This window comes from Humulus lupulus, chromosome 3, assembly GCF_963169125.1.
Source record: "Humulus lupulus chromosome 3, drHumLupu1.1, whole genome shotgun sequence".
Classification (NCBI taxonomy): domain Eukaryota; kingdom Viridiplantae; phylum Streptophyta; class Magnoliopsida; order Rosales; family Cannabaceae; genus Humulus; species Humulus lupulus.
In genome coordinates this window covers 157,354,890-157,366,427 of record NC_084795.1, presented here as the reverse complement: position 1 = coordinate 157,366,427, position 11,538 = coordinate 157,354,890, and positions in this window count along the sequence as shown.

Genomic DNA, 11,538 nt, shown 5'->3' with positions numbered 1-11,538 from the left:
CCTTGGTTCATTCTATAGCTTCACTTGGCTAAGTCTATCTAATAGCCTAAAATTACTAAAATGCCCCTAGGGCCAATCTAATCTCTCAAAGCCACCCAAGGGGCAATTTTGTCATTACCACCTACCCCGTTAATCATAATTAACGTCTCTAAATTCCCGTCATTCCCAATATCCTCAAATAATTACCAAATCATTTCCCATTACTCGCTCAATCCTGGTGATGTACTAAGTACCAAATTACCCCTAGGCTCATCTCGAGCCCGATAATTAATCTCGTTATGACTAAATCGGTAACTTACTTCCTAGGATCATCTCATGCCAAATAGCTCAAATATAATCACATAATAATGTGATCTCACCCATATATCACATACATGAACATAAATATACAATACAACCATGTAATAATACAACGCATATAATCACATAATAACACATTAAATTAATTATTTCCCTTCTGACCTCCTAATCCAGGAACTAAGCCATATTAAAGAATTTGGGACGTTATAATAAGCATTCGACCAGAGTTGCTCGTGGGTCCGAGACAAACGCTCAAATGTGGTTATAAGTTAGATATTTTAGAGATATTTACTAATTTAAATTAAATATCATTATTTAAGTTATTATTTTGTTATGCAACTTATGGCCCATAAGCCCGTATGTACATCCATGAGCCTATAAATAGGATTCATTTATTTCATGCGCAATATTTTGTATTCAGAGAGATATAGTGATTTTATACACAGTACTTGTATCTATCTTCGAGTCTTGTGAAACTCAGTGCACCATTGTTCGCTAATTCCATGTTTTGGGATCTTACATCAATAAAAAAAACTAAGTGGACGTAGGTTATTACCAATCTCTGGCGCCGAACACAATAAAATCCTAGTGTCATTTACATTCTTGCATTGAATTCTCTAATTCTTATCATTTTTGTGACTCCGTGTCATTAACCAAATCGAGGGTCAACATTTTGGTGCTTTCGTTGAGAGTCGAACTCAAGGATATCAAGGAAACAATGGCTAAGAATACAAGGAGGACAGGTCAAGCTGGACAGGTATCGGAAAATGTACCACCCTAAAGGATGAGCCACGGGTGGAATTAGAAAAGGAGCAGATGGACGCTAGAGCCATGAGGACAACATTGGAAGTGTTGCAAGATGAGTGAGCCACCCTAAAGGCTAACCAAGAGAACGTGGCTGAAACATTGGTGATGCAATAAATGGAGCTCAACCAACAGCGTCGGGAATTGAACGAAAGACAGGCGGACATGGATCATCGACAAAGAGATACGACAGTGGCTTTAAAGGCGACCATTCAGTTGGCTCGTGGACAACCACCTGCGCCAAACTCTCAGCCCAACCTGCCATCAAATCCTCATCCTACTCAAAACTCGCTATCAGAGCACCACCAATGTCCTCCAAATCCACAAGACCAAAGGAGCCCACAGCGGCCGGAACATCATCCAGCTGCTCAGCAAGAACTGCTCAGCAAGAAAGGCAACCTCAGAATCCTGCTAAAAATAACAAGCAACATCAACCCTCTCGTGTTGATCGAGGTAATATGCAACAACACAGACAGAATAGGGAAGAGCAACATCCCAAAAGCCCTAGACGTCAAGCAATAGAAGAATAAAACCTTCCTGGCAGGGGACAGCGTCTCTCAAGAAGTAGGAGGCAGACAGACTTAGGCTCTATGTTCTGGGATCCCCCAAAATAAAATAATGTCTAGGGACCCAATGACCAGCACAAGCCTCCTCATGTTTACTGAGACAGACTAGGGAGAAGAGAGGGGGACAGTGCATACAGCAGGCACAAGTCTTGAATGCATAGGTCGCAATATAGAGACGGCCATAATTACAACGAGGGGGACTTAGGTTATAATAAGAGAAATGTTGTTTGACAACAGGAGGAAAGGAATGGGAAGCAATACCCTATTCCAATGGACAACCGACCAGCAAGCCAGAATACTGGGGGGCAGCCCAAACAACCCAACGTCTTTGATCGACTAGGTGTAAGCGAGCAGAGGCAGAGGGATAAGCACCTAAGGGACATACTCAATGGCCGAAGGGAAAGCCATGATGAGAATGTTCCACCTGCAGCAGCCGATCTTGTCCCTGCTATACCAGATGTTGTTCAGGCGCAAATAGATTCCCTGGATCAGGTTGTACAACAGATGATCGGGAATAAAATGTCCCATATTGTTATCACCGGAGAAAGGGCACCTCGTTAATCAATAGAATTGCTATGGTAGAAATCCCATGCAAATTTAAAATGTCAGTACCGCCTAACTTTACTGGAAGAGAAGACTCGATATCTCACGTGAATAAATTTGAGATACAAATGGACATCCAGAAGGTGTCCGAAAAAGCTTGATGCAGGATCTTTCCTGTTACTTTATCTGATGATGCCAAGGAATTGTACTTCAAATTTCCACCAGCCAGCATAATTTCATAGGAGATGTTCGTAAAAGAATTCTACGGACAATTTTATGTCGGTCGGATACATCCAACAGAGGCTAATCAGCTAGTCGATATCAGATAAAAGGAAATAGATCCTCTCAAGGAATACAAATAGAGGTTTATGCGAGCAGCTGCTTGGGCCAAAACAGTTAGAGACGAGGGAAAGATGACCGTCATCATAGTTGGAGTACAACACTAATCTCCCCTTTGGAGTAGCCTAAAGAAAAATGGAGTCAAAATTACTCAGGAATTTTTGGATCGAGCAGACAAATATATCAAGTTGGAGGAGGCTATCGCCAATGAAGGAAAATCTCCAAAGGTCGACCAGAGCAAAAAGGAAGAGTCGACCAAGGCTGCTAGTGGGTCTAGCAAACCCAACGGCAATAACGGCAAAGGTAATAATAAGAATGGAGGAAAAAGGGCAAATGTTGAACAAACGACGTGTGATAACAAGCGCCTTAAGCAGAAGATAGACGAGCCAAGGTTCACTAACTACACGACCCTGGTCGACAGCAGAGCAGAAGTGTATCAGGCCACCTACACCTCAGTCCATTTCAGGCAACCAGCCCCGATCAGAAAAGACATATCCAAGCGAGACACAACCAAGTTTTTTCGTTTCCACAATGACTATGGCCATGATACCAACATGTGTAACCAGCTAAAGGACGAAATTTTGTTCCTTATCTAACAAGGACATCTATGAAGATATGTACGAGCAGGGGGAAACTCCCATCAAGTGGCTAACGGAGGCAACGGTAGCTACCTATACGCCAATGCTCACCTCCGCTGTAGCCAGCCCCGGTCGCTGGTACTTTGCTGACTATCTGTGGGGGACCACATATATCTGGTGACAGTGGTAAGACAAGGGAAAGGTATGTCAGAACCTACGTCATAAACAGAACATAGAAATGCTAAACGTCGAGGAGAAAACTCCCAAAAAAGCTCAAACACAGGAAGATAGTATAACTTTCTCTGACTTGGACCACATCATGTCTAATTCCCCCACTCAGATCCCTTGGTCGTGGACATTCAAATTACCAACATGATGGTGAAATGAGTGTTGGTAGATACTAGAAGCTCGGTAAACATTCTATATAAGTCTTCACTGGAAAGAATGAAACTATCAGTGAAAGATTTATAACCATGAAACTAGACCATCTACGGTTTCTCTGGTCAAGGATTAGCACCAACAGGGTCGATCAGACTTCCGGTCACGACAGGAACAACATCCACGAACAAGACATTACTCACTACTTTTATAGTAGTCAATTTTTCATCCGCGTATAATGTCGTGATTGGAAGACCCATCCTGGTAGATCTACGAGCTGTAACTTCAGTCTAGCATGTAGCCATGAAGTTTCCAACCGATGCAAGAGTTGGGTGTGTGCTAATAAACCAGCGAGAGGCTAAAGAGTGCTATAACTCCTCAATCACATGCCCAATCAGGTGACCAAGTCACTAAATAGGGTGTTGCCCAAAGTGAGGATAGAGACTTAGATCCTCGCTTTGGGGATTTTGATGAAAGTATTGGACTCGTGGAGGACCTCGAGGAGGTCCAACTAGAAGAAAAAGATCAGAGAGTTGTCAAGGTTGATAAAAACTTAGAGACATCAATTAAAGAAAAGTCAGTGGAATTTTTGAGGAAGAACTAGGAGGTATTTGCTTGGTTGCTTAAAGACATGGTTGGAATCGACCCGACAGTTATCAGCCATGTCCTGAACATAGACAAAAACTGTTGGATTAGCTTATACAGGATCTTTATTTATTTTCATGTATATCTAATATTAAACAAATTAATACGAGATAGCCTAAAATATGTTTCTAAAATTGAATTCAAAGAGAAACAAAGAATAGAATACTTATAGTATACGCAGCGAAATTAAAGAGTCCTTCCTTCAGTTTCTCTAACTCTTGTATCCTCTCTGTCGCAGAGTATTATCAAGAAACTGAACCGATCTTCTATTTTCTTCACAGCCTTCCAATGTATCCTTAGAATCACCTAGAATAGTGTGGGCAATTCTCAACACATGAGATAGATATAGAGAGAAGAAGAGAAAATAACAAAGAGGCTTAGAAAAGGACTTGTGTTTAGAGAGAATCTAAAACTATCAGAAAATCTGACTTGTGACTTATCAAACTTATGTTTTGACTTCTCTCTAAGCACTCCTTTTATAGACTCAATTATGCCATTTAGTTTAATTAAAAAATCAATAAAATAACAGCCATTTTGAAGTCCTAGGTCGAAATTATCATGGGCTATAGGCCCGTGAAATTTCCCATTTGATTATAAGCCCATTGGACTTAAAATCAAGGCCTGTATTATTTTCTATTGATTTAATTAATTAAATAATTATTTAAATCCTTTATCAAATTAATTTTTTATAATTTGAACCTTGATTTAAACTTATTTATTAATTTAGATACCAATTTATCTTAATTAATAAATCTGCCATAATTTCTCTTTTCTTCTCAAAATTACACAACTCTGTGAAACTATCCAAAATTGACCTGGTCAACTTTGATAATTCTAATTGATGATTAAATCAATTAATTGAGACTATCTAGATGATTTTATCCAAGGTACAATGGGGACCATGAGCCTATGAAATCAAGCTCCAATAAGTTATCATAAATCTAACAAATAAATTTACTAACTTATTAATTCCTCTTGACTCCACTATAGACTTGGAATTGCACTCTTGAATTCATAGAACACTCTATAACAAATATAGATACGCTATTAATTATCCATTGTTACAACCATAATTGTCACTCAATCCTCTATAGACGGTCTACAATGAGATAGGACTAAAATACCGTTTTACCCCTCATTGTATTTTATCCTTAAAACACTAAGTTCCTTGTAAATGATATTTCAATAAACTAATTTAATTACTGAAATGAGATCTCTATCATTTAACACCTTGAACCAAACTATAAGGAAACCATCATTTCACTTCTTCATCAGAAGCTATAGATGTTCATATCTATGATTAACACTCCCACTCAATTATACTACCGAGTTCCCAAGATGTAAGTATGGGCTAGTTCGTAGGGTAAGCTGGTAACGAACAAGTCAAAGAACTCAAATAATACAATCAGTTAGAATACTAACCACTCAGAATTGAGATTGAATTGACCTATGGTCAACTATATGATATGACTAGAAGAGATAATAATGGTATGTTTACTTATATTATCAACTGTCAATATCGGTCATGTCCGATGTAACAAATACATCCGATCTTATCTACTTTGCTAATGTTCTAGAAAGAACATAACACTGTAATGTGTAAGTAGATCATATCGTAGATTGGCAAGTCAGTGTAAATCTGGTGCACTGACTAATCTTAGGACTATAAATAAGATTAGCTATATGCTCAGCATTTAATAGAAGTTTATATTAAACAAATAATCATGAAAATAAAACATGTGAGCAAAGTGATTGACCAAGTCAAAAAATGATTTCTATTCTTTTATTGATAATAAAATGAGATTACAAAGAATTTGAGTTTTAATTAAGGCATAAAACCCCAACAAAAACCACCCATCAGTTCAACAAAAAAGAAGGCTACTCAACAAAGATAGGTCTAAAGCCTTAAAAGAAGAAGTCGAGAAGCTAAAGGAGAATGGAATCATTAGGGTAGCATTTTATCCATCTTGGGTCTCTAATCCCGTACTAGTCCCTAAACCAAATGGTAAATGGAGGATTTGCGTGGATTTCACAGACCTTAATAAAGCCTGCCCAAAAGATTGTTTCCCACTTCCCAGGATTGACCAGCTTGGTCGATGCTACATCAGGGCATGAAATTGTATCATTCATGGATGCATACTCTGGCTATAGTCAAATTAGTATGCATCCACCTGATGAGGAACATACCAGCTTTCGAACAGATATAGGGCTTTATTGTTACAAAGCAATTCCTTTCAGTTTGAAAAATGCTTGTGCAACTTACCAACAGCTAGTAAACCACATGTTCAAAGACTAGGTCAGCAATAACATGGAGGTTTATGTTGATGTCATGTTGGTTAAGTCGAAAAAAGATAGTGAGCACGTCAAGGACCTACAGAAATGCTTCAACATCTTGAATAAATACCAGATGAAGAATCCTCTTAAGTGTTCCTTTGGAGTCAGATCAGGAAAAAATTTGGGATTCATAGTAAACTCGCGGAATTGAAGCCAATCCCAAAAAAATTCGAGCACTGATCGAGATGCAGTACCAGCCAAAAAGTAAAGATGTACAAAGCCTAACATGAAAAATTGCAACTCTAAGTAGATTTATATCTACGTCTATTGACAAATGTGTCCCATTTTTTAATCTACTCAGAGGAAACAAAAAAGTTTGAATAGACAGAAGAGTGTGAACAGGCTTTTCAGGCACTCAAGGACCATATGTCGCGACCGCCCATTATGTCTAAGTCCGTCAAAGGAGAAACTTTATACATCTACCTAGCAATAATAGAATATGCTACCAGCTCTGTTTCGATCAGGGAAGAAGACAACATTCAGAAGGCAGTATACTATATAGGTAAAAGGCTCGTGGGAGCAGAGTTACATTATCTGGCTATAGAGAAATTGGCTTACTGCTTGATATTGGCATCAAGAAAAATGCGACCCTACTTTCAAGCTCACCTCATAGTAGTTTTAACCGACCAGCCACTACAACAAGTCCTGGAAAATCTAGAAGCCCCTAGTCGACTACTAATATGGGCAATTGAGCTAGGGCAGTTCGAAATTTCTTATGCACCACGAGAAGCCATAAAGGAACAATCCTTAGCCAAATTTGTAGCTAAATTCATTGGACTCCCAACCAACGAGCCAACTATAGAGCCTGAAGCCCGAGACAAAGCTCCTTCCTAGAGATTGTTCATGAACGGATCATCAAATGAGCATAACTCTGGGGCACGATTTATTCTAATAACTCCTGAAAGGGCATCAGTTTCACTGTGCAATAAGATTCAACTTTAATGCCTCCAACAATGAATTCAAATACGAAGCATTGCTCGTAGGTTTGAGACTACCCAAAGATGTGAACGTAAAGTCACTAGAGATATACAAGAACTCTCAGCTAGTTGTTAATAAAATCATCGGAGAATATCAGGCCAGGGATCTTAAGATGGTCGCATATCTGAATAAGGCAAAAGACTTACTAGCACAGTTAGAAAAGTATACTTTACAGCAAGGATCTCAAGACCAAAACTCCAATGCCAATGCCTTAGCCAAACTAGCAAGCGCTAAAGACGCCGACACTTTGAGTATAGTACCGGTTGAACGCTTGTCAGCTCCCAGAATTCAAGTAGTAGAATCCTCCCTAGAAATACAAGTATCTGACACTTGGATGACTCCCATCATTCAATATCTCGAACAGGGACTGTTAACTACAGACAAAAATAAGGCAAAAACACTACAAAGGTAATGGGGTCACTTTATCTTGCTCGATGGAATCCTATATCGATGAGGATATTCTATGCCCTTGTTAAGATGTATTTCCAAGGAAAAAGCCAAGAAAATGATGTGAGAAGTACATGAAGGGTTCTGTGGAGATCATGTTGGGGGCAAAGTTTATCAAAAAAGATTCTCCGACAAGGGTATTTCTTGCCTGCTATGATCGAGGATTCTATGGAGTTTGTTAAGAAGTGTGATAAATGCCAAAGGTTCCCTAAAAAACCTCAAGCAGCCCCAAATGAGCTTAAATAGATGCAAAGCTGATGGCCATTCACAATTTGGGGAATAAACCTGATCGGATCTTTGCCTATAGAAAAGGGAAGTGTCAAATACGCAGTAGTTGTTGTAGACTACTTTACGAATTGCGCAAAAGTCGAACCACTCGCGACAATCATGATCAAGAAAGTATTGGTTTTCGTTGTCAATAACATTGTATGTCGATATGGATTGCCGAAAAAGATCGTATCAGATAATGGCACACAATTTGACAGTGACCTGTTTACCGATTTCTGCGAACGACATGGCATAACAAAGAGTTTTTCATCAGTTTCCCATCCATAAGCTAACAGACAAGTAGAAGCTATAAACAAAACTCTGAAGGACACACTGAAGAAAAGGCTTGAAGAGGCAAAGTGAGCATGGCCAGAACAATTACCCGAAGTACTCTAGTCGTGTAGAGCAACACACCGAACATCAACAGAGCATATGCCATTTTCTTTAGCATATGGCTATGAGGCCATGTTACCATTTGAGTTAAGTCCACCCTCGCATAGAAGGATAACATACAACTGGAATACTAATAACCAATTATTAATGGAGTTTTTGGACTTGGTTAATGAAAGGCGAGAACAAGCCCAACTACGAGCTACAGCCTACAAGCAAAAGGTGGCTCGATATTTTAACTCTAAAGTACGCAAAAGAAAGTTTGACATAGGAGACTTGGTAATTAGAAGGGTTTTTTCTCAACACTTGCGATCAAGCTGCTGGAGTGTTTGGACCAAACTGGGAGGGTCCGTGTCAAATTGAAGAAATTCTTCAACCAAGCACATACAAACTTGCTCGCTTAAATGGAGATCTCGTTCCACGCTATTGGAATGGAGAACACCTGCACAAATATTATCAATGAACATTTCTTTTTAAAGATTTGACTTGTATTAATTTTACTTTTTACAAGTTTTTAAACAATGGCTGGCCAGTTATATGGCTGGTCGCTTATAAGTGTAAGATCAATTTTCGATCACTCTTACAAACACAAATTTTTGTCCCTTTTTTTAGGAGAAATAAAAGGAATTGTGCTCGGCCAGCTATTCTTGCCAATTATTGTATTTATTACAAGTATTTTCTTAGTATGTGTCTTGTTTTTCTATATTATCATCAATTGTTTATAAGTACACGAGAAGTATTGTTCGAACAGGTATTGGTCAATGGCAAGTGACCGAGAACCTTAAACTCCTCGATCACTTGGGGGCATATAAGATACTAAGCAAGCAAAGCATATTATAAACATATGTAAACACACGAGCAAAATAAGGGAAAGCATACTATGACACTTAGAATAGTTTTCACAATTTTTGGCAGATTTTGTGAAATAATAAAGTGCTATGCTAGGTTCGGTCATACGAATAGGTATTATAATAGAAATTTTAATATAAAAATGAAATATCTTTACATCGCGAGCAATTTCTGCTCGGATGTAATTAAAAATATTAAAGGTAAATAAAACTGCCTTAGGCAGCAAATTGTCTTAACACTACAAATAGTCTGTTCGAGTGTTCTAGTTACAACATAAAAAAAAAAACAATATATGTCTATTGTGCAACTGTGGAGGGATTCTGCTAGGTTGCTGGTGGACGGTGGTTCCAGCTTCCTCTTTGGATCCATCGACGCCTGTCGCCAAAGAAATTTCAAGAGACTCTAGGGCATTCTTCTCTTCCTCCAGGTGAGTAGCACACCTAGCAAGTTTAGCTTGTTTTACCTGTTCAGGAAGATATTCAAAGTTTGCACCTTGATTGTTCTTCCAGAACATGTAAAAGCTGTTAAAGGTGGCTCCTTGGAACCTCTCCAAGTCATTGGCATTTTTCTCTTCGAGTAAATTAACCCGATCCTCCAGTCAGGTGGCCTCCTTCATGCTTGCGACCGGATCTTCTTTCAGATTGACTGCCTCCTTATAGTTGGTCTCAGAGCTTCCTTGTATTTATCCTTGGAAGCAACAGCCTTAGCCAGATCTTCCTTACTCTTCTTCATCTCCTCAGTCAAAGCAACAGCGTTTTCCTCTGTTGCTTTGACTTTGGCCTCCCATGCTTTGATCTCCTCAGCATGTTTTGAGCCAATCTCCTCGACACGGCGCCAACCGTTAGTCACGGTCTGAAGAGCCTATGAACAGTAAATAAATAAAGTTGTTAGTTTCAATAAAAGGCAATGTTGGTCGATTTAAATAAAATAAAGAAAATAAACTTATGTCGAGCACTTCGTTGAGCCCACGAGGAAGGACTTGCTCGGGTTTTAATGAAGGAAGGGAAGCAAATGCCTCTTTGTTGAGGCAATGCTTGGATACCTTCTGGGGTTTATCAACTATTGAGCTGAAAGCGTGGCTCAACAATTTTGTCGCCAAGGATCCTCCCACCTGTTCGGTAGAGGATCCAACGCGAGGAGGTGGAGGAGGAGTGGTTGTCTTGGAGGGAGTGGGAGTTGAAGTGTGTGCTGGTTGAACCATTTTTCTTAGAGGTTCCCACTGGCATCTCCAACGCTTTCCTGCTCAATTTCTTTGAGCCAGCAGATTTTCCCTTGGAGGGATAAATGTCGAACACGGCGTTGGTTTGCATGTCTACAAGAAAAACAAGAATGAGCAGATATGTTAAGAAATAGTTTTGCATAATAAGAAAACAAATCAAAATAAATTCTAAGTAATGTACCCGAACTACAATTATTGGTCAAAAAAATTAAAGTTGTTGTCCATATCGAATAGATGATAAGGGATGGGCAATGTATCTAAGAGTGAAAAATCCATATTGTTCTAGTCGGAGGATTCAAACGTATGACAAGCATCTTCAGGCAAATTTTGTTTTCCCTTCCCTAGTGGAGGAGGGATATCAACTGGTCGGGCATTAGGGTTAGGCTCTAGGATGGTCACTCTCGTTAGATGAAGCCTTGACGGTTGTGACACATCTTGTTATTGTTTGGGGTTTTCTTGTTCCTCAGTGCCTTCTCCAATGGAAGTACGCGTGGTCGATTCCCTCACTTCTTGTTGAGGCTCCAAAATATCGACCAACCTTAAATTGCTTTTTTGACCAGCTCCTTGACGCTTTTTTCTATATGTGTCATGCTGGTCAGGGCAGAAACCCTTATCTCCATTTCTGGAGTGGGTTCTGGTCGGTACCATGGACATAGATACAATACAAACTGTGGATATTGAAATTTTAGTCGCACAAGATCCCGACTTGTAACGACCCAAATTCACTAATTAGGCTTAAGGGCCTTGATTAGTGTGCCTGGAGGGCATAGTGGGAATTATGCGTGATTTTAATGATTAAGATGCATGACTATGATTTAAAGTATGTTATATGACTATGTGTATTATGTTATGTGATAATTATGCTATGTGATTTGTACCGCGTGGGTGTGGTGGTATCAAT